The sequence below is a fragment of the Echinops telfairi genome, unplaced genomic scaffold (genome assembly GCF_000313985.2).
Source record: "Echinops telfairi isolate 266 unplaced genomic scaffold, ASM31398v2 ScPeMD7_7469;HRSCAF=8507_1, whole genome shotgun sequence".
NCBI classification, from domain to species: domain Eukaryota; kingdom Metazoa; phylum Chordata; class Mammalia; order Afrosoricida; family Tenrecidae; genus Echinops; species Echinops telfairi.
Window position 1 is genome coordinate 63,566,257 of NW_022111373.1, and position 6,032 is coordinate 63,572,288.

Below are 6,032 nucleotides of genomic sequence, written 5' to 3' on the forward strand. Positions count from 1 at the left end.
TTCCTTTTTGTTTCTGTTTTATTAAGTGTTTTCAGGAATGAATGCTGAATTTTATCAAATGCCTTTCCTATATCTACTGATAGAATCAGGGTTATTTTCCTTTCTTCTATTTATATGGTAGGTTACATTGATTGTTTTCTAATATTAAACCATTTTTGAATACTTGGTCTGAATCCTACTTGATCATGACGCATTTTTTTTTTGGTACTTTGTTAAATTCTGTTGGAAAATTTGGTGTTTATATTTATAGGAATATTGATCTAAAACTTTCAGTTCTGGTGATGTCCTTGCCCTTTCATATTTGCTTCATAAAATGACTTTATAGTAATTTAAACTTTTCTATATATACACTCTATATTTAACCCTCCTATCAGTATTAGGCTGTTCTGATATCTTGTTATTGTTTTGATTTGGATCTCTCAAATGATTAGTGATCAAGAATATTTCTTAATGAGATATTGGCCACTTGAATATATTCTTTGTTGAATTGTCAGTCCCTTACTGCTGCTCATTTTATGGACTGAATTGTCCTTTTGATTTTGAGGTGTTGAAGTTGGAAAGTAATATTTTTCCTGATATGTCTTCTTCATAAGCAGATTATCAAATTGGCTTTCCTTATTGAAATAACTCGAATTTTCTATTGCATAAGGATCACTATTTCTTTGTAAGCTTTTATAATCATTTTATTTACTTATATTTTCTATGCAATGATTGACCTTCAATCAATTAATTCCTCACTGTGAAGAACTCAAAAAGATGAACCATTCTGGTGTATTTCCTTAGTTATAAAATTGTCATGCATCAAGAACCTGGAACATCTTGTATGCTAATTATTGGTCTTGAGCTCTACTTATATCTAACTCAATGTAAATATTGTAATAAGTTCTGTTGTAAGAATGAATACCACACTAGTTCCAAGCATTTGGAGATTGAAGATGTCTCAAATGTCCAACTCTTCCAAGATGGTGTTGTGTCCCATTGGATGCTAGCGGCGCAAACAGGAAAGACTGGAAGGAGGACACAATGTTTCCTACTGGTTGACATGTGGTTGCTATGCGGCAGACCAACTCAAACTTGAGATCATAGCAATCCTATAGGATGGAGTAGACCTGTCCCTGAAGGGTTGTTTACAGGGACAGACTGACAGATCCTTTTTCTGGTGCAGCCACTGGCGGGCTCCAACTGCAGACCTCTGAGTTAGTAGCCTACTGCTTAACCATTGTTCCACAGAGGTTTGTTTGTTTGTTTGACAATCCCTACCATATTACCTTTCATATTATCTTCCCCAATTAATTTTACTACTCTTCATAGGATTCTCACTGCCAGTTGTCTCTCAGTTTGTCAGACTGAGGTGGTTTGTGCGTTGCTCTGATGCTTGAAGCTATGTCAAGGGTATTTCAAATGCAAGCAGGGTCACTCAGAGTGAACACATTTCAGGAGAGCTTCCAGACTAAGAATGGGTATTGAAGAAGGACTCAGCTTCTCACTTCCAGGAAAAAATGTGACTGAAGAGGAGACACTTTCTAAGAGTGGAGGCCACCATGGTGGCAGGAGTTGGGCAAAATCTGTTGGAATGGAAACTTCGGGATCATTATTTGCTGATGGAGCATAAATCAAGATAAAGAAAAACCTGCAAAAATCCTCTAATGATCGGAACTTGGAATATGTGAAGTATGAATTTAGGACAAAATGAAATGGAATGCATGATGACAAATATCCTAAGTATTAATGAGCTGAAATGGACTGGTATTGGCCATTATGAATCAGAAAATCATATGATTTATCATGCAGGGAATAGCACAGTCATTGTCAGAAAGGAACCTGCCAAATCCATCATGAAGTACAATGCTGTTTGTGACAGCATCATATGTACCCATCTTCAAGACAATCAATTCAATTCAATATTATTCAAATTTCATCATCACAAACTTCGTCACAAAGATAGTGATGAAGAAATTCAAGAATTCTACCATTGACTTTAGTGAGAAATTAATTAAACATGCATAGTTTGGTTTTGGTTATTGGAATCCAAACGATGGAAACAAATAGAAAGGAACAATAGTTGGAAAATATTGGCTTGATAGAAATGAAGCTGGAGATCACATGACAAATTTTGTAAAATCAATGAATTGTTTACAGCAAAAACCATTCTTCAATAACAGAAAAGGGAACTACACACATGGACTTGTACAGATGGAATGCACAGAAATCAAATTGACTGCTCTGTGGGAAGACGCTATGGAGAAGCGCAATATCAGCAGCTAAAACCAGACCAGTACCCAAATGTAGACTGCTCCTATGTAAGTTAAGGATAAAGCTGAAAAATTAAAACAATTCCATTAGAGCCCAAATATGCCACCTTAATTTTGAGAACTTCTCAAAAACATATTTGATAAGCTGTGAGAGTACATCAAGATCATTATTCATGAAGAAAGAAAAGCTCATTAAAAAGACAGAAAAGAAAAAATAAAAGTATGACAGAAGAGACCAAAACTTACTCTTTTTTTTTTTTTTCAAAACTTACTCTTAATGGTAGAGTAGCTAAATCAAAAATTTTAAAGCATGAAGTAAAGGAGCTGAATAGAAAATTTCAAAAGGCAGATTGATAAGACCAAGTCAAATATTATAAGAAAATGTGCAAAGACCTGTCATTAGGAAACCAAAAGGGAAGAACATGCTCAGCACGTCTGAAACTGAAAGAACTCAAGAAATATTCAAGCCTCAAGCTGTAATCTTCAAAGATTCTATGGACAAAAATGCAGGAAACCTCAAGAAGATATGGGAAGAATACACAGTCACTGTACCAAAAAGAACTAGTACCCATTCCACTATTTCTGGAGGTAGCATATAAGCAAGAATTAATGGTGCTGAAGAAAAAAGCACAAACTGCACTGAAAGTATTAGCCAAAAACAAGTCTCCAGGAATTGTTGGAATACCCATTGTCATGTTTCAGCAAACTGAAGTAGCACCACATGCTTTTAATCATCTACGCCAGGAGATTTGGAAATAATTTCTTATCTGACTGTAAGGAAGAGATTCATATTTGTGCCCATTCCAAAGAAAAGTGACCCAAAATGTATTTAAATTATAAACAGTATCACTGATAACATATGCAACCAAAGTTTTGTTGAAGATCATCCAACAGCAATTGCAGTAATGCATTGACATGGAGCTGCCATTAGTTCAGACCAGATTTGGATGAGGACACAGAACAAGAGCTATCATGGCTGGTATCAGATGGATCTTGACTGAATATCAGAAAGATGTTTGCTTGTGTTTCATTGACTATGCAAAGCAGTTGGACTGTTTGGGTCAAAATAGACTGTGTATAACCTTGAGAAGAATGGGAACTCCAGAACACTTCATTGTGCTCATGAGAAACTTGTACATGAGTCAAGAGGCAGTGTGTGAACAGTACAAGGGCATAATGCATGGTTTAAAATCAGGAAAGGTTTTGTATCATCAAAAGATCCCAAACAAACAATTATCAATGTGAACAAGGGGATTGGAGTGGAAACCAAATGCCCATCTGTGGACAATTGGATTTCCACCCAGAGAAGGATTGGTTATAAGGAAGGGATGATTCACCCAAGGTGTAGTATAGGACTAATGAATCAAACATCATTCCTCTAGTTCCTGAATGCTTACTCCCCACCCCCACCCCCAACTACCATGACCCAGCTCTACGTTACAAATCTGGCTAGATCAGAGAACACATATTGGTACAGATATGAGCTTTTGGCACATGGAATTCAGGACAGATAACCCCTCAGGAACAGTAGTGGGAGTAGCAATATCCTGAGGGTAGGGAGATGTTAGGGGAGGGCGAAGAGGGAGAAAGCGGGACCCATCACAAATTTGAATAAATAGGCCCCTTAAAGGGGATGAATAACAGAAATGTGGGTGAAGGGAGACAACGGATGTTATAAGGTTCTAAATAATAATAACAATATATCATTGATCAAGGATTCACAAGGGTGGAAGGGTAGGGGAGGGATGCGAAAAAGAGGAACTTATACTAAGGGCTCAAGTTGGAAATGTTTTGGAAATGATGATGGCAACATATATCCAAATATGCATAATGCAATTGATGTATGGAATGTTATAAGAGTCCCCAATAAAATGATTTAAAAAATAATAAAATACAATCAGGAAAGGTGCATAACAGGGTTATATCCTCTCACCATATTTGTTCAATTTGTATTCTGAGCAAATCATAATAAAAGCTGGTTTATATAAAGAGAATGTGGCATCAGTGTTAGAGAAATGCTTACTAACAATCTGGGATATGCAAATGACACAAGGATATTAGCCTTTAGTACAATTACAACTCAATATAGGGAAGACCAAAATATTCATAACTGGACCAAGATAACATCATGAACAAATTTTAAAAAGGTTGAAGTTGTAAAGGATTTGGTCTTGCTTGGATCTACAATCAATGTTCATGGAAGCAGCAGTGAAGAGCTCCAAAGACATATTGCTTTAGGTAAATCTGCTGCACAAAACCTTTTGAGAGTTTTGAAAAGCAAGGACTAAGGTGCACCTGACCCAAGCCGGGGTCTTCTCCATCGCCTCATACACATGTGAAAGTTGGGCATTGAATAAGGAAGACCCAAGAAGAATCTCTGTGTTTGAATTGTGGTGCTGGAGAATATTGAAAGTACTACGGACTGGTAAAAGCACTCTGATCTGTCTTGGAAAAAAGTAAGTGCAAAGTGTTCCTTGGAGGCAAGAATGGCAAGACTTCGTGGTAAAAACTTCAGATACCTTGTCATACAAACTTCAGATACCTTGTCAGGAGAAACCTCCAGGTGTCCCTGGAGGACACCAGGCTTGTTAAAATGGACGGCCAGCAAAAAAAAAAAGGAAAACTCTCTGGAGATGAATTAACACAGTGGCTCCATCAATGAGCTCAGGCACAGGAACAATGTGCAGATGGGCTAGGACTGTGCAGTTTTTCTTTCTATTGTGCACTGTGTCTCTATGGGTCAGAGCCACTTCGATAGCACCTACCTACAATAACAGTAGGATTTTCCTGAGTGCTCATTGTAGATGTGTACATAGAAATGTCTACACAAGTTAAGTCTTAGTTCCTTCTCATAAAGACTACGTGCATCCCATCAAGCCCAGTTTATGACTCAGTCAGAATGAAACCTAGATGTAATATTGAAGAATATTGTTGAACTATATAATGGAAAAGTCATAAAACTTTCTGTAGGGAAATATAGATATAGAGGGACATTTTGTGCCAAGGAAAAGGGGAAATAAAACTGGTAATATTTTCTGTTATTTGAATTGCTAAGGAAACTATTTTGTCTCATTTTTGTGATTCTGAGTGACTGTTTTCAGCAATGTATACATTCTTGATATGTTTTGTCAGAATCATAGTGATACTTAAAATGTATTTTTTCCCTCTCCACTCCTTTTACTCTGCTACTTCTGACTATTGCGTTTGCCATACACTTCTCTCATTTTATTTGGGGATATATATATACGATCTTATTGCCACTTCATGTAAAGTTTATTCCCAGAAGTTATGAGATTTTTTAGACTGTGTCATAATTCAAATTTTTAATCTAATTGCACCTAGGTCTTATATATGTTTCATTTCAGTTTGACCCTTTCTGTGGAAAACTCCATTAACCCCAGATATACTGAATCAGAATATATATTTTAACAGAACCCTCAGGCAGTGTTACCTATGTATAAGTAATTTTATGTATCCTTTTTCAAATTTACATTCTGACTTATTATGTCATGGCTGGAAATGCAAATTCTCCATAGGTGATCAAATTAAAATGAACCGGTTCAAAGTCAATGTTTGTACAAAATGAATATGTCTTTACAGAATGTGTGATTATTTGCTATACAAAGAAAACGGCAAGCTGGTATTTTTTTAAATCATTTTATTAGGGGCTCATACAATTCCCATCACAATCCATACATACACCAATTGTGTAAAGCACATTTGTACATTCATTGCCCTCATCATTCTCAAAACATTTCCTCTCCACTTAAGCCCCCGGCA